We start from the raw sequence: 27,188 nt of genomic DNA on the forward strand, positions 1-27,188 counted from the left end.
AGCTCCAACAGGGCCAAGCTTTCTTCCTTTTTTCTTCTTTTTTTTTTTCTCATGTTATCCTCGTGCTTGCTGTCTCACCTACGAGATATCACATTTTTCTCCGCGTTTACTGTGAATTTCGTTAAGTAGCTGTTTCCGCGGTTTTTCAAGCGTTTATTCGATCCTTATTAAGTTGGACTTTTATGAGAGGATTTCAAATTTTTTCATTGCAAAATGGTATTAAGATATAAAAATTAAAATTTAAACTTGTACATTCAAAGATCCGTCTGAAAATGAAAATTATGATCGTAGGGCGTTTAATCGTCTTCAAATGTAGATTATACAGGTGTTTGGGTACGAGTTAGAATCGAAGCAAAGGTAGATGGCACGTACTACAGGAGAAGACGAAGCTCACTCTCTTTAAGTTTCACACCAGCATGAAGTAGCGATTACGGTATATAACTAGTTGTTTTACAAACTTCGTTAATCCATGAAAGTTTTGAAATTAATTCCCCCCGAAGCACAGGCGAGCTTTGACTTGCTTATTCGATTACGAGAAACGACCATGCTTTGGCAACTGAAATCCTTGTTCGAATTGCTTTCACTGGCTACTGGGTGAAAACAGTATAACGAACTTCAGTTTCGTACACTCGCCATACTATTCAATTTTTCTTTCCTCCTTCTACCTATTTCTCTACTAACTTTTTCCCTTCCAGAGATATTCAAACTTTTCAATTTGACCGCCAAAGCAATTCTTGGATTAGGAAAAAGTCGCTTACAGTATATCAATTTAAAATTTAAAGTTTGAGAAAAATGATCACATAAAGCATTCACAATTACAAAATATAAAAAGTGAAAATTAACTAGAACAAAGGCTACTGGCAATAATTGATAACAGTTAAAACGTCAGCGAGCAAAGGAATTTGACTGTGAAACGAGGTAAAAAGGTGGAACAGGTGCAGTTGAAATGAAGCATCGAGGAAACAGTGAACTCTTGTTTCATCTGTACCGAAATTAAGATCGATCCTTTGATATCGGGCGGTTGTTTATTATCGAAAACAAATGGAAAGGCGAACGGACGCGTGCAAATGGAGGAAATTAAACGGCAAAAATGAGATTAGCACACGCGAACGTTTCGCAGCCAAATATGTATGTGTGTATATACGATTCGCGTGTTTCTCGGAAAATTTATTTTGCCAGTCCGTCAGACGAAACGAGTGGGGCAATTTCGTGGCAACGATAACGTTACGTTCGGGTGCTTCTTCATCGCGAAAGCAACGACCAGCGTAACGTGGAAATTAAAAATTGTGCGAATATTTCCGTGTATTTCGTCTGTTCGTCGATTTCCCGCGAGAAACCGCGCTCACCTTTCCAGCAAATTAATGAGAACAAACGAAATACGTATCGAAAACGTAGCAGGAAAATATGAAAATAAAATTTCACCCCTCTTTTATCCCGCTCCTTGTGAAGCACCCAGTACATGAAATAATAGGTGAAAAATCAGCCATGACGGCGAAACATCATTCGCTTAGAATGGTGGAACAGCAACAAACGGCAAAGAACCGCGGGACACTAATTTTCCGGGATTTACTTCATCTCGGTTCCCGATAAACCCGGGCCACGCTCCGCTACTCCACTCCATCCTATTTTCCGATACCGCAGAGTCTCTTTTCCTCGGGACAAAAAGCCTGCTGACCGTCGTTCTCCTCTACGACGTCTACCTCGATCATCTTGTTTCTACCAGCCGTTTCCTTTCCGCCACGATTTTCAGCGTCGTGAACGTTGAGAGAAATCGGTAGAGTATCCAGGTCACACCTCTAGATTCTAGAGACAAAGAGGAGAAGGTGGAAGGATACCAAAGGACGAGAAGGGGGATGGATTTGCAATGGCGACAGCAGACGGAATCGGACCAGACAGCCGGCTGTCCTGATGTCTAATTTCGAGAGAGGATATGCTGTCAGACGACGAGGCTAACGATAAGCCTTCAATCTAGAAACCCTAGCCATAGGCGATCCGACGGTGAACAGGATCAAGAGAGAAACAATGTCCGCTCGAGAATCAAGCTCTATCGATTTCACGTGTCTGCCTCGGGAACTTTCGATTGTTGCCGTTCATCAACAGATCTAACGATTATCTTACCTACCGATTGTTTCACCACCTTGGTTATCCTGCTTTCGATACCCTCCGTTCATTGTCTTTTACGAGTTTTCTTTTGACGGAAGAGGATTCATTTTCTCTCCGTTTTCTTCCAAGAATCGTGTAATTGTTGACGATACAGAGAAAGACGTGTAACCGCTTGAAGTGTCAATAATTTGAGCGAAATATTTCGTCGAGATACGAGAGGAATTTCCACTACGACATCATGCCGAATTTCCTGCGTACGTACTTAGCGCACGGCAGGATGGAGAGAGAGGATGGCATGTAAGTGGTGTGTGCGCCGGAAGGGATTAATATTAAGGGCACATTTCGACGTGCCTTAGCTCTCGGTCCAACCCCATCGACGGCACCGCCCGACTGTGACCCGATTTTCCTCGATAACAGCGCCTGTGCACCGGCGTCTACATAATTCACGCGTCGAATGAAGCCGCCCTGTCGTTTTCGGCCAATACAATCCGGCTTGACACTTTAATCCACCGCGATCCTACGAATGCGCTACGTATATATTTCACTTGCTAATTCTCCACCCTGACTTGCCTCCCTTCTATCAAATTCCAGATCGCGTATTATCATCAACGTGTACTAGCGTAACATTCTTAACGGGAGGACAGCGTGGTCGTAGCAAATAAACATAAACCTATCATAAAACAAACGAGAATTTTCTCACCGAATAGACTCCTGCACGTTGGGTCAAGTAGAAAAGAAAGGAATTTCGTTAATTTCTTTCGCTTTTATGACGGACAACGAATATCGTTTACGACAGGGATTCAACAAGATATTTCACTGTCAGTTCGATGTAACGTTTTCATTTAACGGGGTTCACGATAAAAAGTAAATATAACGCAATCCAATACGCAGGCGATAAGAAGAGATATTCTTTCTTCTTCGCATTAATCGAACTCGTTTCCTTTTATCTTCAACGTAGTATCCAATGATGGATGAAAAAGTCGAGGGTCCTTTGAGATCGTTATTCCTTTACGAGGCAAAGGATAAACGTAAAAAAAAGGATCGATCTTCCTTATATATATTTAACGAAAGTACATCTACGATTCATTTCATGCATCTGTTTAGCATTTCGATATCCTTTCACATTTTTCTCTTTAAATCAATTAAATAATTTGATTGCGTTGAAAACATGCAACGTTTTCGATCACATTTCTGTATTTTATTTTAAATACATTGTTAGACAAATTTTTGTTGTCCGGCAAACATGGAAAAACGAAATCAATTTCATTTTGCATTACAAACACGTATCTACTGTCTGGTTTTTATGAAATTTTATTTTTCCAGTAAATGAAACTTTGTTTGACTTGTAAAGAACGTTTGCCCACAGAATAATTTCGCGTGTTTGTACGAACGATAATCGATAGAGAAACCGGACTCGTTGAATTTGAATAATAAAAAAAATGCTCTCCAACTTGACTCGTTAAATCTGCTTTTTGTTTGATCCGCGATTTATATATATTTACGCAATTTCGAAATTGAAACGAACACGACGACTTTCATTAATGTATATTGGAATATTGAAACGAAGATAGCGTATCGTAGGAAGAATGATTTTTTTCGACTTTACACGTTTGAAAGCGCCACAAAACTTCTGTTACGTTTCAAGAGCTTCCTTGACCCAGCTGGAACGGAAGCAGACCTCATTAACTCTAATGAAACGAGCGCATAGAAAATGATTATCGACTACTGTTCTATCCGTGATACCCCAGAAACGTTGAATCAGTAATTTTTTAATCTCTTTACGATAGAATTTCGACACGTTTGAAGGAAAATAGGAAAGGTCAGGAATTTGCTCGTCGACCTAATAACACTAATGATACTCTTCGTTTATCCAAAGTTCCTAGATAGGACCTTCAAAGTTGATACACTACGTTTATTCGAAAGCTGTAACTTCAATGGAACAGCTTTTCAACCGAAATTGCTCAAAGTACTCTAAAATACATATTCATTCATGCATCTAGGTACGTAGGTGTGATAACTGCTTTTGAAACAAACGTGATCTCCTATGCAAATTTTAACCCGAAAACTCTCTCTGTGTATACTTACTTTTTGTTTATCTATCTTTTCTTTCCCCTTTCCCCATGACAAGGATATAATGAGTTTGTAAATTGTTTCCGTGAACGCTCGAAATTTCTCGGGACCGAGAATTTTTCTATCTATCTCGTTAAAAATTAATTACATTCCGGCTGCTGCATTTTTTCCCGGTTGAAAATATTCAACAGGATGTAAGAACAGTGACCTGTTTTTCCCCTTTCGCGAACGTGTTAGCCAAAAAGTTAATTAACACGTTGAACGGCGCTGAGGTCAGCGACACTTGACTTTCGCGAAAGATCGCAGGAAATGAATCTCATCGCGTAACTTATCGCAATTTGTTGATTCTACCAAGAAATTTTACTTTCTTCGTAGATTGATGAGAATTTGAAAAAGATAAGTTACGTTGAACCAGCGCAAAGAGTCTCAAGAGAGCCATTAACTCTTGATACTTCACTTCAAATAACCTTTTCTCCAGGGCTGCTTTAAAAAGGAATTTTCTGTCTGTTGGTATCTCGCGTAAGAACGACGACAGATGAGAAGAAAGTAGTCAGGGTCAAAGTAGATAGGGTAGAATCGAGCGAGGGTGAAAAGCACCCTTTCATACTTGTTACATCTGATGGTAAACAAAAATTCAGCACTAATTTACGAGGATGTTGTTAACTGTTCAACTTCTGATTTGTTTGCTTTGACACTGTTTCGATACTTTTGAGATCGAACGTGGCAGGGTTTTAATTTCTAATGGTACAGCGAAACTTCAAACTCCATCGATGCGACTGTCCCTATCTATTGGAAGTTTATCGATACGAGTCCCCTTTGCACGTTGCTTCACTGTCCATTGGTGCAAAAGACCGAGCCAATGCCGTCCTACTTTCGATTTGATCTCTCACTGATCGTATGACGGATCGTCGCCCTTCTGAACGTCAGAAATCATCCCGGCCTGGATGATGGAACCTGAACCGTAAGGGCGTGCGAAGAAAGAAGGTGTTCGCGTCGAGAGATATGCCAGCCGAGTTACTCTCCGAGACAAACGTTTTTATTACGAAAAATCAGGAGGCCAGATGAAATCTAGGACCGCGCGCAAGCGCAGCCACCTTGCGAAGATGCTGACCATCGTGCGGGGGTGGGAGTACTATAAAAGGGGACACCGAGCAGAAATGCGTTTGCTGTGAAAGAAGAAATTTCGCCGAATCGCGCATACAAAAATAGATGAAAGAAATGCTTCCACAACTACTCTGGATTTCTTATCAAACGAAATACGGTCTGTCTTACTACTTATGACCGTCTCTACTGTGCCAACCGACGCGCTAACGCAGTAGTAACAGTCAGGCATAGGAGCGACGCTGAGAAGTTCAAATGTATCGGTACAATTTTATTATAGAGGAAATTGTATTTATTGCAGGCAAGACATACCTACATCACTTGTTCTTTTATAACGCTTAAAAAAAGGAGAATGACCCATTATGGATCGTAAACTCACCCAGTTAACAGGTAAACGGTCAATTACGTTGCCATTACGGCATCGATTCACCGAATTGTGTGCAGTTTACCGTCGATAAAAACAATTAACTGAAAAGTTACAATACGTACAAGGGAAAGAAAAGAGCCGGTAGAAATACGTACCGTTGAATGACGGTAATTACATAACGGCACCCTTGTCACCCACTTAACTGCTCGTGTAAAATTTAATTCTTATCGATTTACTTATGCTAATAAAGAAAATGGTAAAAAGATAAGAAACAGAAGGGAAGAGAGAGGTAGATAGTATGATGGGGAAGAGAGAAAGTAGGGGCAAGACTAGCGGTTTCTCTCCCTAGGCTCACCCTTGCCTCGGTTCCCCTTCCGCCGACGGTCGCCGGCCTAGTCAGCGTAAGGGAGGCTCTCGTGCCAACCAGCCAGCCAATCCCCACTCTTTGCCTCGTCCCGTAGCTAGCGCCATCGGTGGCAGCTTTCTCAATCGCTCCCTTCGGGCTCCTTAGTCGGTCTCTGTCTGTCGCGCGAGTGAGCTGCTCGGGGTGTTGTCGGAAGGGTGGAGGTGTCGGGCGCCAGTCGCTACGCGGACGTTGAGCTCGGGATTTCCGTCGTCCTCGCGAGACATTTTTCCGCGAGCTTGTGTTTCGCGATCGGTTCAACGATCTCGTCGCGTATCTCATTTTTTTTCCTTCTACCCGCGACCAACTACGCCATCGTCGTCGAATGGCGGGTTCGTGTGAAATTGGTGGACAGACTCGATCTCGATCGGTATCGATTGTGTGTGGATCTCGAGGATCGCGCTACACGCGACAGTTATTTCGTGTATCGGTAGAAAAAAACAAGTGTTCGTGAGAGCAGGGATTTCGAATTGTACCTTTCGGTTGCTGTGATTTGTTTACCAGCCGGATACTACGTGCAACGACGAGACTTACACGGATATCGACGCTGATTGGATGCTGCCATGAGGGCCACGGAATCGTGACAATTTCAAAGGTAAGTGGATCAAATATTGTTCCGTTGAATCGGCATGGAAATCCTGTTGGATCGTTTCGATTTTATCCACGGTATAGTCGTGTGCGTGGCATTTTTGTTCGATGTTCTCCATTTCCGTTACTCGTTGCGTTGTCGTTCTTGCTAGGTTATGTATCGAAGTGATCGAGCAACAATCGATTCGGCCGACTGGCCGTCGATTGGTATCGAAGTAGCGTTCATATATAATGTCTATAGAAATTGGATATTAAAAATTTAGAGAATTGTCATTGATTATTTATCCGACGCGTTTATATCTGTTATTCGTTCTGATTTTCATCGAAGAAAGGCGGTCTCCATGGGATCGAGGTACCGCGAATCGAAGCCGTTGAAAACTAAGCACAAAGTATAAATTGCGTATATTCCGGTTGAGGCTGATTGTCGGTCCCTAGAGGGTTTCTTTTCATTCGTTTCGAAATCATCAACGAATGGTAAGACTTTCGCTCTAAACGAGAAGAAGAGTGGTCGATTAAACGAAATTAATGGCTTCGCCGCGTAGACGTCGACCGGATCTTCCCAAGCAATTAAAGCGAAGAGGCTTCGCGTCGAATCTCGACGATCAGCCACGTTTTCGGTATCCGACCCCCTCGATCGAATACTTGTACACTTTTCCTGACAATGCTTTTTAATCCCGTCCACGCACTAAACTTTCCACTTTCGAGAAAAACCTGACGCGTGTCCTGGCGAACGAATCCTCTTTCTTCTCACCCCCATAGTCCATCCGGCAAACTTACCTCTCTGATGAAAATCGTTCGAGGAGTTCGGTTTGAGTTCGGAACGGTTGAAGCCTTGTTCGTGAAAGAAAATGAAAAGAGGATCCCGGAAAGACGCGACCGTTCGTCTCTTTTCTCTCGCTAGCACCGATAATCGAGAATCGGATAAACTGTCCAACTTGCTTCTCGTCTTTTCCGAACGTATCCGTCTACAAAGTTTCGGCGTCTCTTGGAACTTAAAAAACGAGTCAAGTGGAATGGGTCGCGGAACGAACGGGTAAATAAGCAGCGGATTTGTCGTGAAGGTCGAAAGAGGTTATCGACCGAATCCTCCTCTGACTTTTCGGGCTGTCCTCGTATACAATAGTATTCCTTTACAAACTGTCCTAACCGAGAGAGATAGGTAGATATTGCAGCAATTGACTGATGCATATTATCTGATCTCGGTTGGGTTAGGTTTGTTTGTGGCTGAACGGGTTGAATACTAGAGAGAACGAGATGGGTGCCTTTACATAAATGTCCACCGTCCTGTTATTTCCATTGAAATCATTCGAATTCAATGCAAATTAAATTTTTGTAAAAAAAATCTCAGTGCTGAAGACATTTCAGTTCATACGCTAAGAGGAGGGTTTTTTAGCCGGAAGCTCTATTGATACTTTCTTGAATGGATGCGAGATTGCAATTTCAAGAATCGTGGCGATAATGTTGGGCGGTTAAGTGGCTCGTTGTCGATTTAATTTCACGTAAAGTTCCCTGCTACGTAAACATCGTAGCACGTTTATCGGTTCATATACTTTTACGGCACGCTTTGCTCGTGTTAAAGCGAGTATCTCATCGATTACGCACGAAAAAAAAAACAAAAAAAAAATAAAATAAAAGAAAAAAAACAGCGTGTATCGGGTGTTTCAGTATTGTAACAGAGGCAATGTTCGTTTAATCGGAAATATCGTGGTATCGCGAGAAAGGAAATACGAGTGAAATTTGTTCAAAATCGAACAAACGAACACTCTGTGCTTTTTCAAAATTATATTAGACAACGGTACGCCGAGCAAGGCGACACTGTGCTCGCAAAAACAAACATTATTTGCTTTCGATTTTTCGCTTCGACAAAAGAGAGAATAAAATAAAAAAAAAAAGGCGAAGGAATTTCTAACGAGCGCCAGTTCATTTATCTGAATTTGTTTTTCATTCTCGCTGCCATGGAACGAACGAAAATTAATATTTAGCTAGCTTAATGATTCCCGTTGCGAATGGCACCAGAAAATTGGATACTGTTCCATATAAACACGTTGCTTCGTAAGTACAAATTGTTTACGTATTACATTTTCGATTATTTTCAAACATATCTCAGTGAAATATACTTGTTATCATATTTCATTAATTTCACGCGTAAAATTGAAGAGAGACTTGTACGATACACGGGTCCGTTTCAAAAATACGACCAAAATGGCGGCAACGCGGAGGTTTGGTTTCTGGGCGTTTACCTTTAAAGCGAATTCTATATATCACAAAATATCATGTATATTTAAATCGAAGCTCGATAAATTATTCCCGCGGAACGATGAGTGAAATGGTATCCGGTGAATACGCAATGAATCGACGAGCGAGTTGCCATTATGTAATTTAAGGTTATTTTCGCTACCACCACGGTCCTCGTAGATGTCGCCGTTTTCGCGGGAAATCTTTTAACGCCAACCGCAATCTGTAGCCGTCCTCCCGTGCATTAATCTGGAACGGCAAACACGATATTTCATCTGAAATCGTGAAGAAAAACCGTTCCTCTGTGCTGTTCTTGTAGACTGTGTAAAACGAAGTGTTTGTTGCATACACACACTAGCCAGGAAAAGTATTAAAATTAAATTCTACGATAAATCATAAAGGATAATTTAAAAGCATAAAGTTTCAGCAGAAGGGGCTGAATAATGTTTTATATTTTTATAGAGAGTTCGTTCTAGACTTTTAGCCGATGGTGTAGCTGTTCGTTTCTTTTACATGTAAATGCACTAGGGCGCATATAAATTGCGTTGTTAAACGCGTGTCGAGATTACGTTGCAGCGAAGCAATCGTCGGATAAAGTAAGAATTCTTTCTGCTTTGTGTTCCATGTCCTTCGGTGTTCTCGTTATTGCTCGTTACGAGAATATTTTTTTTCACGTCGATACGCGAATAAACGATCGTAGCAGCGTTAACATGCAACGTTATTCGTTCCTCTATCTATCGTTGTTTGTTGCGAACTCTCGTTTCGCGTTAAACTTTATTTTCGCAAATAGTCGTTCCCGTAGTTTTCAAAGTGCAGGCAAATAACGTTGTTAAGAGCATCGGGGGTGGAGAGACACGGGATTTCGCGGTAGATACGCGTCTTTTTACCATTTTTTGTTCTTTCACCGGATTTATATTATAATTATTTTTTTTCAACATCTGCTTTTATTAACGGAATATTCGTTTAAAAATGAGAAAGGGCGTACCGTCTGGTTGGTAGATGGCATAGGTGCGGGTAATCATGCGATACATAAAAAAAAAAAAAAAAGAAGGAAAAGGTCAGAAAATTGAGCGGAAGGGCAGGAGCGGAGGGCAGGTGACTGGTAACGCAGCTTGTTTCCTGTACTATCGAACAATCGAACCGAGGCGTAACACGCGTGACGACTGTACAAAGCCAGATGCAATTTGATGCATTGTGAACCGTATGTTCAGGGGTCCCCGGTGTAGAACACGCCACGGGCACACCGTATATTTAGCACTTGGCACAGGATGCGATCGTAGACTGTGACAGAACGTGCGCTTTCATTTTCCTCTATCGGGAATATCTCCCGCCCTCACTCCCTCGATGCTTATGATTAATGAAATCAGTCCATGTAGCAATTCTTCGCCGCTCGCTAGTTCGTTTCCGGCGTAATGAATGCTAACGAACGGATCGAAAACCCTTTCGTTCGGATTTGTTTCATTGTTGGTGCCCGCTCGACCTGAAATTCACGCCCGTAGCCTGGTGAAACTGTATCATTTGTTGTGTCCAATTGTTAGCGTGACACGCGCGGAACGTCATTTGCGAAGAGAAATTGACGAAAAAGCGTGTACAATTTTTATTTTTTGGGTGGGGGAGTGGACCAGCTTTTATAGTTTTATTAAAAGTGTTAGTTGCAACGAATTTGTTAACGAATATGGAAAACTCTTCCATATTCCAGGATCCTCTAATCCGATAAAGCGATGAGGGTATTCAGAGAAAAAGTAATAACATCACGGTGGAATTCCTAGGAGTAAGGTCGTTTAAGGACGATTGAATTCGTAAAGCCAGTAGATAGGTAGAGACGGTCGATTATTGCGTTCCGATAGTCGCGAATAGCAGCAAAGACGGATAATGCATCGAACGATCCTTTCGCCATTACGTTTGTCCCCATTATCGGCTGCACCTTGGGTCCTCGTATCAGCGTCAGACCCGCGAACTGGTTGGCAGAGCGTGTCGCTACATAAATCAAATCGATATACGCTCCTTCGAAAGGGAAGGGTTCGCGACGATAACCAGCGAGGTAATAAACGTGGATTTAAACACTTTTACCTCCGGATACTTTGACTTTTCGTCAAAGATGCTACTATAAAATACTGTAGAAAGAAAAGGAAACAGTTCCATTTTATAGCAATAGTGGACGATTCCACGAGTGAGGACTAGCGAGAAAGCAAATTGGCGAACGACCCTCTGGTGGCGAACGCGGGAAGTATCAGCAGTTAGCATTTGTCAGGCTACCTCCGAGAGGAGATACATTTAAAACGCGTTCAGGACGCTGTAGATAGGTGGAAGGATCGATAGAAGGAGGTAAGAGGGCCGAAGGGATTGTAGAGGAAGAAGAATGGCATTTTCGTAGCGCGATTATCGGCTCGCCGCTCGAAGCTCGCGCGTATTCTCTGACGCGAAGCCGCCGCTGAACCCTCTTACTTAAAATTTAAGTAGGATTTAACTTTGCAATCCTGCCGCCTGATTGGCTGATTGACGGTGTAAGTAGAGCTCAAAGTTTCACCGGACTCCTGGCAACAGTCCTTCCATCCTTCCTCAGTGTAACTGTAGATCGATTTCCTTGGATGTGCATACACGGGCACACACGAACGAGCTTCGCTTTAATTACGCGGACAAGCAACGCTGGTCGAGCTTTGTTTGCCTTTTATTTTCGTCCACGTCGCGTCGCGTTCCGACAACACGAAAATAAGATTGCCCGGAAATGAAGTTCGGATGTTCCGGCGACAAAGCGGATTTACCGGTCCATAAAACCGACGTGCATGCGTTCAACGTTGTCGTTTACGATGCTTTAAATATATTGCCATTTGTATGTTTCTCATTAAGATCTCTTTATGATCTAATATGTTTCTCTCATTCACGTATGATTGCTTTACGCCATTGCGGTATATAAATTTCTGCAAATTTCCATCGGTATCCCGACTTTCCTCGAAGAGCAATCGCTTTTCCTGTTAATCCCTCGTTCTCAGCGCAGGTAATGTAACAATTTGTCGTCCTTTACCACCCTTTGGCACGATTGAAACGAGAGCAAACGCGTTAGGTTGTTTCACGCCACCGGGCGGAAAATAATTAACGAAAATTAGCGAGCCTAATGGGAAAGCGTAATTGGCAATAAATATGAAAATGTTAGGGTTCATGGGTAACCGATATTGCCAGGAGAATCGACCGATCTATCGTTTTCCGTTTAAGGACACCGATATACCAGCTACGAAAAGAGAAATGTTACCTTTCAAGTTGCGTTTCGTTTGAGAAAAAAAAAGAAAAAGAAAAAGAAATATTCACTCTAGGTGGTTTGAGTTTTAAGAGATAACATCGTGGAAAAATCCAGTATAGAGGAATATGTTCGAGAAATTTCCCTTGGAACGATGTCTATCGTGTTTCTGAGCCGATCTGCTTTGCAATTTAGAGGAGTTTCGAGCGTTAGTGATTTTCATACGGCTGCCTTCAGTAATTTGACGGGATGCTTTGAGATGGCCGTTCAAAGAAGTGTTCCAGTCAGAGACAGACAGGGAAGATAGGGAAAGACAGGACGTGTGGTGCTTGCACGCTTCTGAAACGCTGCTCTAGAGCCGGCTGATTGTGAGTTAGGCTTGACAGGGTGTGCAGCAAGAGAACGACACAGACGGCTCGTTGAGTCAGGAATATGCATATGCAAATTATTTTTCATCCACCTACCCACCAGTCGATCCTTCACTCGAGGGTTTATGGCAAACACTCTGTGGAAGTAAAGCCATCCAAGTTGCACCTTTGGATTAACCTTTTCCTTCTCTCTTTTTTTTTAGATGCATTAATTAGATTTTCGTAGGACCGGCAAGATCCGAGGATGAAATTATTTTACCTTCGTTCCTCGATTTAAAATTCGTAACACTGTTCATCGATGACCTCTATATTAATTAACGCAATAACCTAGAGTATGGAAACGTTTGCGCTCTATAGGCAATGTACACATTGCCAAAATTAACCCGGCAATCTGTGAAATTATATCTAGCCAATGTATACACTTCGTATTCGTGATTAGGCAAGGTATCAACACGTTTATTGCAAATCGAATCTGACCTGAATTTGAAATCCAAATTGTCGTGTTAATACTTTGTTTAAAGTTGTGTTAGTTTTCGAGTAGATTACAGTAGGTATGTATTTTCAAAGAAATGAAATAGTGGTTAAGCATGTGGTTGGTGGAAAAAAGAAGTCGTATGTAGAAGAAGGATTTAAATATCGTGGCAAGCTTAAGCTCATCAAATTGCAGTTTGGCCGAGAAAATGTAGCGGAGATTCATTACTTCCGCTGAAGGGGTTAAGAAAGAGAGTGGTTCATTCAGCGATGCAGAGGTAAACTAAGTAGATCCTCAGGAAAGCATGGCCGTTCGTTACAGAAAAACGATCCCTTTCCCCGTGTTATCCACTTTCAGCATAACAATGCTGAAAGCAGTAACCGTCCTCGGGATTAAATATTTCGTTTGGTAAAATAGAGGCAGCCCTCGGGTAACTGCAGGTATCCTGGAATTAATAGTTTCGTGAACGGGCTTCTGCCGAGTCGTCGAAATACGATATCGGATTTTCCGTCGGAAAATAAGCATCCTGGATCCACGAGAGTCGCGTTCACGCGTCGATGCGCGTCTCTGTCGGCGTCCGACGCTCAAGCCCGTTCGTGAAATTTCCCTTTATTTATTGTTTCCAGCATTTTGTCCTGCTATCCGCCACGCAGGGCCAGGAAAAGCAATCCTCTTTTCTCGGGGTGCTTCACCGCAAACGGTCGCCAGGCTAAATTGTGCGGAACCTAAAGCTTTTCGGGCATGGCTTCGTTGAAAAGTGTTAAGTAAACTGGTCCTCCGGTTCTCGCGATAATATTCTTAACGGTGCTACCAAGTTTTAGCTATCGCCCACGTTACAGCTGGCCAGGTTTACTTTTCCATTCGAGCTGTTCGTGGTTGCCCATGCGGTCAGGAAATTCGTATAAAAGGTAGCTTCTTTCGAAATTGTTCTTCACTCGTTGACGCACGATGCTTATTAAACTCGTCGTTACCTCCCTCTACTCAGCCCGATGAGAAAATCGTTTATTCATGAGAAAAACCGTACGAGCGCCATTACCGTCATTAAAACTATGTACCGGTAAACAAATTATTTATCAAGCTTTCACGAACGAACGCGCCTGCCTGGTCAAATTGCTTTGGCAAATATACATAGGAAGCAGATTCACAGCTAAAATCCACACTATATGGAAGAAAATTGAATACGAATCTACACGGTACGCGGGTTGAATCGAATCCAAGGGATTAGAGAGAGTTGCAGGGGAAGGGAAAACATTTCATGGATTGTCCATTCATCGCGCCACTCGAACGAGCCATTCGATTCTTCTATAAGTAATATTGCGGCTCGGTCGTAGGTTACTCGTTCGTTCCCTTCTGTACTGCAAACTAATTCTCTCGTTTATCGTGCACGAATCGATCCGCGTGTTAATATCGTTGAAGGTTCGATGCTCTCGAAGTTCCATGATGCTCGAACGCGCGACCACCCTCGTAGCAACGCTATTTTATTCGTCTTTGGTAAGCCGATAATCGGCTACCGTTCGAATTGACGTTGGCCAAAAAAAGGGTAAATGCGGTCGATTTTGTTCTGGCCTGCGGCAACCTCGGTATTCACCGCTGATCGTGAGTGGTAGTTTAAAAAGCTCGATCCAATATATGGGGTATTTTTCAAACGTCCAATTACCTTCCAGCCACTGGCTTTTCGAAATGTTCCGCTCCAGGTTTAACATTCTTCTCGTTCTTATTTCATTGTATTACGATTCAAATACATTTTTGAATCGCATTATGCCTGGGTTAGGTTGTACGAGACGATTATGAACGAATTTAATATTCATATTAATAAGATTATTAATAAAATTATTTTATCGTATATCAATGAAAACGGATAAGATTTATAGAGATTCGTGTTACGTTCATTGATGTATGATGAAATTTTATCAGAGCATCAGGGAACATTAATGGTTAGGTTGTATCCGTTTTATCGTTATGTTTCATATAGGTTGCGGTAATTATTATGTTTTTGCTCGCCACTTGCCGCTACACGGGGCCGTTAATTACTCGCCCGTGAGTGCTAATGATCATTAATTTAAACAAAAATGAAATCTCCCGTTTGAAAGAGAAAGTTCGATTATCCTCTTTCATTCGTTCGCCGTTATGAAATTTCCATAATTATTATTTCCCTAATGAATGGAATTTTATACCAACTCAATTATTTTTTACCCCTTTAAACGCGACTGTAATTTTTCAATTTCAAGTATTCGTCAAATAGTACCATTTCTAAACATCCCAAAACTAGGTAATCATTGTCGATAGCAGTGGATGCGAGTGACAAATTCGGTAGCCATTGACAAAATTAGTCACCGCAGTCGCAAATATTTTATTGATCATCAGCCGTCGAATCGAATATCGCTGGTCGAATATTCAAGAATTCTCGCTGATTGGATTCCAGCTCTCGCAATTATCTCGAATTCCCAGCTAATTATCCCTGCCGATAGCCGTGATTCGATGCATTCGCGCCCCCTTCGTCCGTCTTCCTCTGTTATCCGGTTAAATGGAATTGCACGGTGGCACTGGCAACGTGCTCAGAAATGTTTCGATGCCTAAACGATCGCTATACCGATTTCATGGAACGTAAACTACCCCCCTCGCGTATAACGGATTTCGCGGCTTCATCCGTCCAGCAACCTGATTAGACAATTAGCGGGAGCGACTTACCAAAGAAACGCATTACCCCATCCGATCGAAATTAGGGCAGGGTTCACTGTATCGCGTAATTAAAGGCCCCCCAATTCGATTCGCAAACTAATTGCATTCGATAGCCGGCGCTGTAACGAATGAATCGGTAACTTTCGCAAAGTCAAAATTGACCTCTGCGAAGATTTTAAAACTAAATCCAATCGAATGGAAGAAAGAGAAAAGTCAGAACACGCGCGGATGAAAAACAAGCGGCAGGAGATTACGGATAATCCCTGATTAAAAGTGATTCTAAAAGAAACTTGCTACCCTTTCCCCGACCATTCCAAGAGGATCGATACAAACTGAATTCTCGTCACGAATGCCGTTTAAGTCCCCCGGTCTAAGACCGGCTAATAATTATTCAATCAGATTCCTAATACCCCTCTCCGTGGACCACGGGATCGAGTCTCGAGGTTTCGATGCACGAACGGAAGAACATCGAAACATCTCTTGGCACGATCCAATCGTGGATTCCATTTGCTACTTGCTACAAGGCGAGATAGTTGGAAGCGTCGAACGGTGACGAGATAACAGGCAAATGTATATATAGGGTGATTCAAAACTTGATAGATCATTCTGATTTGAAAACGTCATTCGTTAATGATGTATTAAAACAAGAAAAGAGGAGCAATTCCACTGGAGCTGTGGTTTTACATCCTGCGCGTATTTTTTGCTCCTTTCATTTACATTCTAAAGCGATCGATTTTTTGGAACATTCTACGTGAAAAGGTATTGGAATACAATTGAAAAAAAAAAAAATTGATAGTTCGTGAGATATTGCAAATTTTTGCATGAAATATCTCGCCAACTTTTTTAATATTTTTTTTACACAGAATGTTGCAAAAAATCGACTCGCGTTGAACAAAGAAATACAATGAAACTGTATTTCTTTGATGATTTTGGTGATTTGGCCGTGTTGCGTGCGACACCCTGTAGAGAATTGGAGTGCGAGAGGATGGTATCGAAGCAAACAGACCGCTGAAATATCCGATCGACGGGAAGCGGAACTAGTGGCGTTTATCAATTCAGGATATTCCAGGTTCGTTGTTCTCGGCGACGTAACCTTCGCCAATGATGAATCGCTTTGTCGTTCCACGCGAGTTTGCAAGATTGAAACCTCGAGTTACACTCGCGACACAGAGGCTTGCCTTCCGTTTAAACGACGTCGAGGACGAGGACCGAGGGATGCGCGTCCTCGGTCCTCAAACATTAGCAGACTCTGTGGCGAAATAGTTTCTTCTAACTCGCGATAACAGCACTGGCGTGCCGGAAACTTTGCTCGGCCAACCTCTCTAACTGTTAGATGGAACATTCTTCGAACTTTGTTTAAGCATTCTACGAATAGCCTTTGTTTTCACTTACTCCAACTTGCCACATTTTCCTTGACTTCCCCATTCGATGGCTGAGCGTTGCAAGATAAATGATTGACAGGGTGGATTTTCAGCTATGCGGAAGATTTCACTTGTTTTAATGAAATTTCTTGGTCATTTTAATGCATGTTTAGCGGGTACAATTGTTCGACAATCAACGAAGTTTTCGCGTTTTCAAATGATTACACTGTTATCGAGTGCCGGAACGCGATAGTACGGTAGAGATCCGCGAATTTATTATTGATTAAGTATCAGGTGTCAGCGTATCGCCAATATTTACGCGACATGTAGTTAACATTGGTCGATCACTGCTACATCTGACCAATAATTAAACATGACCTTTTCGGAACAGACTGGAATTTATCGAGGTATTTTTAGGAGGTGTAATTAACGTTGAAATATTTGCGATAAACGTACGAAAATATTTGTACATATTTAATATCAATTATTTATTCATCTCTGGCAATGGTGGGTGTTTTAAAATTGGAAGCTGAATTCGGTACGAAATTATTCTGTCCAGATAAGAGTTTTCCATAATAGTATAATTTGGAAATTCTAAGGGGAGCAAGATCTTCGTACTACTCGATCCATGACGTCGCGCGTCATTGAACACTTCTACGAAGAGTAATGCCTGGTACGAGCTATCGATACGTGTCTTTCTCGCGACTTAAGGGAGCTTCGAGTGCACCGCAAAGCCGATTATTCCCGCCATCCATAACCGTCTTATAGAGCAACGAGCGAAGGGGTGTGGACAGGACACGATCGGCGAATAACCCCTTCTATTGTGTTGCCATTTAATCGTCTCGGTTCACTTACTTTCTCAACCGCATTGCCACCTTGATGTATGTACATGGTCTGGTTGCAATCGCGATAAAATCATGGAAGGGTTGATTCTCCATAAAATACGATTCCCTAGGGGGTAGGAACCTTTAGACCCACTTACAGTTCTCAGCTCTTAAAGACACCATTTTTCTCTTAGCCACTGACCTGGTCAACTCGCCGGCTAATTCTATTCCCTCTGACAAAAAGGGTCCTGACCTAACCGAAGGATCCCACGACATCCACGCGCCTCAACCCTAGCTTCCCATTTTATACGGTGTACATATAAATGAAGTGTCGATGGAAGGGTTAATAGATAGAAAGAGCAGCGATTTATGTAGATAGATAAGCTAGTTATTAAAGGACGATCGTTATTCGTCTGAGCGAAAGAGAGCCGTGTACCAGGATGGGAACCGTTTAAACAAATGTTAGCACACGTCGATCAAATATTGACGATCGTTGGCCGGTAGAAGGAAAATGCGAATATTTAGCGAGGCGACGACGAGGTTACAAACAGCAAGGTCGTGTGTGTACACGTTCTCGTTCGTAAAACGAACGGAAATTTTTCTCGTTTCTGGTCGTTGTTGGTTCGCGAGCTGGGAGGAACGTAGAAACGAGCCTTGCTGAACCGTGAATTTTCTTCTTCCATCCCTACGATTACCGCTCTCGTATTTCTTGTTGATTTTTAAGGCGAACGGCATTTTGAATTGGAAATTTTCCACTGTTTGGTGAATGCTAAGCCGAGAGGCACGATGCAAATATTTGCATGTTGTTTAGACTTGCTCCAGTATTACGAACCGAGTCGCGAAGCACTGGCTTATTCGATGAAATACCTTCTTCTTTCTCGATGGTGGTTTTATAAGGATTACCACGAAACCCAGCCTCGTATAAAAATAAGAATGAATCATTTCGAATTACGCGAAGAATTCTCAAATTTTTCGACTGAAACCCCCTCCGCTTGAATATCGCGGCGAGAGTTATTGGAAAAAGTTTAGTGCTTTAATTCGATCACTCTTCAACTATTATTAAATTAATTAGTTCGTTATAATAGCTATAGGCTGGTAAGGCATCAGTCGCATATCGGTTATGGCAAAAGGGAGTAAATGTTTTTCAGTTCATCGGTTCGTTCGATGGTAATATTGTTAAAACTTCGTTTTCATCGATACTGTTTTCATGATAATGCTTGTAATAACGTTATTTAGCCTATGCCATTACATCCAGGACTTTACTAGATTTTGATTTTCATCATCATAGACTGAAACGACGTTACCTTTGGACGTTGTTTTTATACAAACAACGGCAACTCGTTATTTGTTATATTAAAAAACCAGAAAAAAGTCGTGAAAACTCGGACGCGGTGTTTAAAAAAGGAAACGGCTTTCAGGATACAATTGTTCACACGGTTTGACGTAAATTTTCCGGAAAAATATGCGGCCGGAGAAGAACAGCAAAGATATTTCAGTGTGTCTCTTTCGCAGTCCGGACGTCATTGCGGGGATAAGCCGGTAACGATAGCCCCAGGGCTGTCGCGAATGCAGTAACAGTGGTCTTAGTTGGCCACGTCCCGTGGGAATCCACGAAAGGGATACGGTTTCCAGGATCTAGCAAGTCACGAGTAGAGGTACGTGGCCGTCAGGAGAATGAACTCGATTCTTCTTCGGGGTTGCCTGAACTTGGCCTCGCGGAACAGAGTTTCTCTAACCAGAAAGGCCGAGGCTCTCTCCCTTGCGACCTCTCATCCTATTGGATCTCTAGCCCAGTGTGCAGGATTTCGTGCTATTTGTAGCAATGCCCATTCAATTCCCCCTTCGTCTCTGTCTTTCTCGCGCACGCTGCAGAGTTTTCAAGCAATTTGCTCGGAAGATGGTTGGAAATCGTTTTTCGTATCGTTCGAAGGTCTGAGACTAAATTGCGAGAGCTTCACGGTCTCCTGAAGTTTAAGGGACTCGAAAGTTTGGCAAATGTAAGAAGAAGAAGAAGAAGAAGAAGAAGAAGCGTGTCGCGAGTAGGGACAAATGGAGGATGTTATGGAAGAAGAGTAACTAGGATTTAGGATCCTGAAAGTTTTCTTCTATAGCTTCTGTTGTTTGCGATGTACAGTCGAGTGCAACGGTGGCTTATAGCGATTAGGTGAAAGGGTTCGGTCGCGAGCCGAATCGTTTCTTTTTTCAATACCCTTTATATTAAATTTTAAAAACGACTCGAAGTTCGGCGAATCCATCACACGATGTTATCCGACGAGATTACTCGTAAGCTTAGGTTAGTTTTCTGGTTGGCATGCTGTTCTGCTGGAAGAAATATGGATCGATGCATTATTGCAGCAGATTTATGCGCGTCATTTTTGTTTGATGCATGTGCCTCAAACAGGATTTTAAATACAAGTCAACTGTTTTTTTTTTTTTACTTATTTCGATTAATCGGTTCCTGGTTCCGTAAATCCTTTACCTCGTTTCATTTCGTTCTTTCTCGAAGAAAATCCACGCGGAAAAGCGGATGTACCGGTTGGTATAGAAACGTTATCGAGCGTGAAGTAATTGGAACTTCGTTAGAGCAGTGCTGGGGTCTTTGAAACCTCGCGGTATAGAGAAATTTCAAAAGTTTTTGATTTATGAAAGTTACGATGGAAAAACGAACAGCTGAATTTTCACGCAACAAATAGAATTTTCCTAGTCGATTCAGGGTTGTTAATTGAAATCTGTTCTCGATCGAAGTTTAAAAATACAACGATCTTGATGAAACGTTGCAACCAAAAATTTCATCTTTTTGTTTAATGTTTATAAACCGCGATTGAAAACGTGAATGTTATAGTTTTAGGAAGGTATATAACAGGCAGTTAAAAAAACAATGCCATCGTATCGGGTGTAGTATTGTTCAATTAAGATTGAAAATACGTTCGAAACAACTATTAATGATTGTTATTCAATATTTTTGTAAATACACGCGGTAAATGAAATATTTTGATTTCTACGATAAGTTATAATTGTAGTTGAAGTTTCTGGTTTCGGTGTGGCTTTGGTATATTTGAAAAGTACAGCGAACGCGTGGATGATGAACGTGTTCGCGTTACAGAAATTGTACTCGAAATTAATAGCGACTAATGACTCAACTTGTGGAAGATTCGTCGGTTGCGATTAAATGATCGCCAGGGGCGTACGTTCGGCTGGGCAGACCCTCGATGAAAAGCTGCAGGTTGGCCGATTAAATTGACAAATAGCTTGGTCGGCTAACGACGCTAATGACGCTTTATGCGCGGTTATGATTTGTAATTAGAATTACGCGGGGATAGCTGGCTTTCTGGGAATATTTCACGGGACATATTCTCCTGGAAACGATCGTTTCTACCTATCCCGAGCGTTGTTGTTTCACGACGTTCTCCTATCACGGTTTTACCAAGGAAAAATTGCTTATTGTCTCAGTTGATTGCTCGATAATCCTTTCAATTGTTATCAGGCTTCTTAATTAGCGGTTATTTGCATCGCTAATGATACCAGGCGAAAGAGAATCAATTGCACTCGAAGCGAAAGCGTATCTCGATCCTTTACTGCTTCAAGTATCGTTTCTTCAATTATGGATTGCTTGAAATTTAATTGCTGCAGCTTCATTTTCTAGGAGAATTATATTTAAGGTCTACGTCTAGTTATTTATTTAAAAAATTGCAATTAAGTCGTAACGTAGTTAGCAACGCGTCAAATGTATTCGAACAATGATAGGTTCTCCGTTTTTTACGAGAGCTAGGGAGAAACTCGATTTGTAGCAGGAGGGTGCAGAAGGGTGGTGGTAGGTTATCGATGAAATGTTGGTCGAATTTGTCGAAACGACGCGTGTTGGGCACACGCGGCGCGGCGCTACGACATATCCGGTTATTGCTAGCACGCTAATCAATTAGGGAAACGTTATCCGCCAACGATCAGAGGGAAGTGTTCGTGTTTCTGGACAACCGTTTGAACGTAGTTAGAGCCGTATCTATTGGTCAGTTGTTATCCACTAGGATCAATTACCTATCTTCGCGAGCCTGAACCCTTAATTATTGTTCCAGCATCCTCGTTTCATGCTATATCGTTCAGGATTGATCCTTTTTAGTTCGATTGATTGGTATTCAGAATACTCGTCCTTTCTTCACTCTTCACTTATTTCGTTTAATCGATTTGGTAACCCTAGTTACCGGTAATTGCCGCGGCAATGAATGTATTAACTCGCAAAATCCTGATTTGACGGTTCAATTGAGAGTACCTTTGGAAAGCGCACGATGAAACGAGGATGCAACGAAAAGGACGATCAAAGACGGGGAAGAACAGCATCTTGAAAGAAGAGAACGATCGTTAATGAACTCGGTACGGGACGGATGCTGCGACTAATTGAGGCTAGCACGATTAACCTCGCAAATTAGGTCGTTGAGCAACGAGTGGCTCGCGGTACAAAGTAATTTTCTGTTTGATGCACAGGATACTAAACGTTGGTTATATTTCTTCAAACGAGACGATGCCTCTTAAAGTCGGGGCAAAAAAAGAATGTTGAAAAACATTCGAGTTAAAGAGGACTATCGTGCTTAATTAACGCGATGATCCGGCCTCGTTGCGGTGACTGAAATAAATCTCGCGGTATATATTGTTTCAAGTTACTAGAGATGAATCATGGAACTAGATTTTTCTATAAATTGCAAAATTATTTTCGTTCGTGAACAATTTGACACGGATGGAATATAAAATTGAATAAAATTCGCGATAAATCAAGGGTAATCGGATTACAATGTCGAAGAAGGTAAGAAGGGTGGTCGGAAAATCGACTCGATTATTTGACCACGTTTCATCCCCATCGTGCTAATAACATCCTGCTGATTTCATAATTTTTCCTACGTCCAATTGCGTAATGGATTTAACACCGAGGCGAAGCCGAAACGGCGCGGCGCCAAAGGGCAATGTCCACCCTCGCGGAATTCACCCCACGTTCCGAACAATTTCATCCCCCACCGGCTGGGACATGCTCGCCATAAATTTATCACCGGATGATTTGTCGGCCGGTATACTTTTTCCTACATTTACCTTCCACCATTTTTCCTGGTGTACCGACCTTCCTACGTGCAGTTTTCTACCGCCTGGAATTGACCTATTTTCTTCTCCTTTTTTTCTTTTTTTTTTTTTTTTTTTTTCAACGACCCACCCGTTTCGCAACGCCGGATTCTCACTTTGTGAGGACACTAGAAAGGTGTCGGGAGGGTTGTTTGAATACGCATTATGCTTTCAGCGTTGGCATACCGTAAGAAGGGTCGAAAGAACTTGAAATTTATCGTATCAGTATATCAACGCGCATACCCGACACTTTATTAGCAAATGATCGAGCAGATTATTTTTCTCTTGCCGTTTGCCGCTAGCATTCGATACGCATTATTCACAAGTAGCAAGCGTGTACATTGGTTGGGTGAGCGTATTAATCGCACAAATTCGTTCTCTGCAAGCTATTTTTCTTCGAAATTTAATGGGACGGAAGGAAACATCCCATAAAGCCACATAAATTGAAAGGCACGTTAAACCAGAACGTAGAGCAACCCGGGGAGAAAAGTTTGCTCGTAGGAAACTCGAAACGATCGAATTTGAATTGCTCGAGTTTCTATAAAACCAGCGAGAATACGACTTTCCTTGAGTTATCAAAAAAGTATCTCTAACCCTTTGTCAGTTTATACCGAATCTTGGTGAAAACTTCTTTATTTACTAATCCTATGATCTTCCGAAAGTGTAAATGTCCGAGATACCGTTTGGATCTGCTGGAAATCTCGTGCGGCTGTATCTTTAGAGTTTCAGCAGGGTAAAAGGAAAATCCAATTACAGGGAATGTTTATTTTTGTCAAAATTTCGCCAACGATGAAAAACAAGGTTCCAAGATAAACAAGTGGATCGATTTATCGTAAGTCGAGGCGGGTAAGCAAGGATGAAAGCCGCGGAGGAAGCATCGTTGCGATTCCTTGAGCCGTGTCTGCTGACTCGAGTCCTTTCCTGAATTTCGCGTTGCGATTTGCTGTCGTGGCAGCTACGGCATCCCCCAGACGATATCGATTATCACGCCAGACCATAGGCCGTGATATTTCCAAGTTACTCAGCATCTTTTTTATCTTCGCAAACGATGAAACCCCTTTTTTTCTTATCTTCGGAAGGTTGAACGAATTCGGAAGGCTACCCCTTCAACGCCTAGACCGAATTTATTAAAACTTGGACGGCACTGCTCTGAATTGGAACAACCGAATTGTAAAATTGCGTAAAGAATTTATAAATTTCTGTTTAATTTTCACTGCGAACGTGGTTCCTGAAGCCCCTGTACATATCCAATTAAATGTTACCTTATAAAATCCAATGCTTTCCTTTTGCTTTGATCGAATATCGATATTCCATTAACGTAGCAATAACGGGTACAGCTTTCAAAGCTGAGAATCGACCACTTCGACGAGTGAACTGAACAAACAGCTGGGAGGGAAGCAACGATCCTATATTTGCCGGCAAAAGTCTACGCAAAAGGGTACGGGAAAACGTAACAGAAACGGGCTATCCTTTAGCCGAGGCTATGCTCAAAGGATAAATTTAACTGTTTTCCCTACAAAGCGAAAGAGAAATAGAAAGAGCAACGGGAAATTAAATGGCCCACGGATGTATCAATTTATCATAGCGAACTGGCTTACCGTGACTCGATTGTTGAAACAATAATCTCATGGCTTGTAGCGACAACCGATACAATGGATGCAGCTCGTTGACAGAAGACACGCGAGTTAATTCTGTTTTCAACGATTTACACGGTGCTTTGGACGATGTACCCAATTTTTCCAATATATCGAACAGTAATTGTGTGCTGTTTTCTGTTAGAACGAAATTGTGATTGGTTCTTTGAAAGTGTTCATAGGAAATTCAAACTTTGATACGCATCAACCTTATAATATATTATAATTCTTGGTAATGAAGCTTATTAAAATTCTTCACAGTCATCTAAGAGAATAATGAAGAAAATTAAGGATGAACGAGGAAAGGAAATGCAAAGGCAACGAATTAATTCCAGTGTTAATCAGCCAAAGAGTTTCTGGATTCTAGCGTTCCATGGGAGAGGTTCAATTACTTCCGGCACAGTTTTCGCTATTTTCTCCGATACAAGCTTTTCGGCGTGGGATTTGCAAGGGCAAAAATGATGCCGGGCATTAACGCAACGCCAAACTCTGACATGGAAAAATTGCAGCCGGCTGGTCTCTTTCACGGCTGGGGCTAATGGAAAGTAGCGTTTTGTCGAGTGTACGCGTGCGACGCGGGATGGCTATTAGAAAATCAAGCAGATAGACAGATCATGGTAATCAGAGAATGGAAGCATCGATGGTAACGACGTGTGCAATCAGAGTGATCCATAAGCGAGTCGAATCGTGGCGCAGACTGCGTACACACACTCCGTCGAATCATTTGCATGATGGAGCAAAGTAATCTAACACTTCATTTTCGATCGAGCCTTCTGCGTTATGGTTGCCATCGGTAACGATTGTCCGATCGACACTGTATCGGGAAATCTAACGTCTGATTGACTCCAATAACGATTCGCAAAGAAGAATCGAATAAAGAAAGAAAACCTAAGGGTGTTGCAACAAAATTTGTACCTTTCATACGTTTGTCACGAATGCTCGTAAATAAATCTTTCTCGAGCGTGTATCAGACAGAACAGTTCTGCTAGAAGTATTACAGAATCGTTCTTTCTCGTTTCCGGTGTTCTGTGTCGAGATTGCTCGGTGATGTATTCCCTCGAGTGCTTACTTTGCTCTTTTTCCGCGTTCCCTGTTGCCGTCTTTTTCATGATCATGCCGGTTACTTTGCTTCGAATTCCCTTTTCTCCTCTTCATCGTCAGGTGAATTCATACAACACTGCTTAACTGTTAACAGACGCAATTTATTTCGGTAAAATTACCAACAATTTTATTTCTCGATCATTGACTTTGGATTTTTATGGTGTTGCCGATGAAGTCTAAGAAATGAAAACGATTATTTCAAATTATTCCAAAAGCTTCGAATATATAAATTTTCACGATGGACACCTATTTTGAGCCGTCCTGTACGTCTGACAATGTTCGACGCGAACGGACACCTATCCCCAGACGTATCTCGTTCCCAAAGGAATGTACCACTGTAGAATCTTGATACGGCTGGAAATGAATATCGTATCGGTTGGAATTATGTCATGGTACAAAGGCAGACTACTACATAGCTGTATCCTCAAAGATTACGTTACGAAACACGGATTCTGCCTCTTCGCGCGGAATATTTGGCGAAACTTCGAAGACGCTCGGCGTCGACTGCGAGGACGAAAAGATGTCTACGGGAACCTGTGCCTTTGCAAATGTTTCTCTTTCAAATTAGAGGTTTCCGAGTTTGGGCCAAGTTTCTTGCTTCCGTCTCGGTACCTTCGATCCTCTAGATACCTTGCGATCACACGATGTTTTAAACAAGTCAACTCGCAAAAAGCGTACCGTGTAACTGACGCCTAGTCGATCATTTCAGTAGCTAAATATTTTATTAATCTTTCGCGGTACGTTTGTAAAGAATAAACTCTTGAATAATAGCAAAGATTACCGTAACGTCAAGGGAATATTTTCTGCTCGTAACGACTCTTTTACTATCTGAAAAAAAGGTAGTTTCGCAGCAACTACACGCTGAAGTTTGTGCAGGAGACGCATAGAGAAAGAGATATTACGTTTTCTTACGCGAGATATCATGGCAATGTTTTGAATTACGCTCGTCCTTATCGGTTCGCTATCCAAAGCTCGTCGCTGAAAAGAAAGGAGGACGATTAAGAGGCACCCAGGGAATAAGCGTGATCGTAAACCGGTGGTAACGACGTTTGCTCGAAAAAGAAACGTCGATGTGCAGGCTGGCGTGACCAAAGCCGACTGTGGGGTCGAATTAAAGGCCGATCGAACGTCGATCAACGAGCCGTATCGAAAACCGAATTACCCGTGGGGCTTTTGACTCTCATTGGCAGCCCCGAGGCCGCTTATCGCCTAGATAAAGGAGAAAAATACCGGCTCCAAGCTCATTTTCAATTCTACCATCGCTCGCAAGATCTATGTCTCTTCTTTTCAATGGACATTCTTCTACTTTAATTCATTTCATCGATCAACTTCATTGTTTTACACTTTTCTCCGTAGAGAGGGTAGTTTTTGATGTGGTACAGGATGTTTTAAAACTCGGTACTAGATTTTATCGGGCTGCCTTCTTGGTACGAGTTGGTGCAGTCATTTGTTATTTCATGGTCGCAAAGTAAACACATGGGATGTTTATCACGAAGCCTGGCGCAAGTTGAGAAGCTCGGTTTATAGTAGAAACTTCCATTATAAATTAG

At 42.0% G+C, this 27,188-nt stretch overlaps 1 protein-coding gene across 1 annotated transcript in view; it reads left to right on the forward strand.

Annotated features, from left to right (window-relative positions):
- Nucleotides 1-6,213: 6,213 nt before the first annotated feature.
- The window catches only part of LOC114871059 (leucine-rich repeat-containing protein 24-like), a 102,141-nt gene continuing 81,166 nt past the window's right edge, over nt 6,214-27,188 (forward strand). Inside the window, exon 1 of the mRNA XM_029176480.2 lies at nt 6,214-6,639. The gene's annotated coding sequence lies outside the window, so the exon portion shown is untranslated. The remainder of the gene's footprint in view (nt 6,640-27,188) is intronic.

The sequence above is a fragment of the Osmia bicornis genome, chromosome 5 (assembly GCF_907164935.1).
Source record: "Osmia bicornis bicornis chromosome 5, iOsmBic2.1, whole genome shotgun sequence".
Classification (NCBI taxonomy): domain Eukaryota; kingdom Metazoa; phylum Arthropoda; class Insecta; order Hymenoptera; family Megachilidae; genus Osmia; species Osmia bicornis.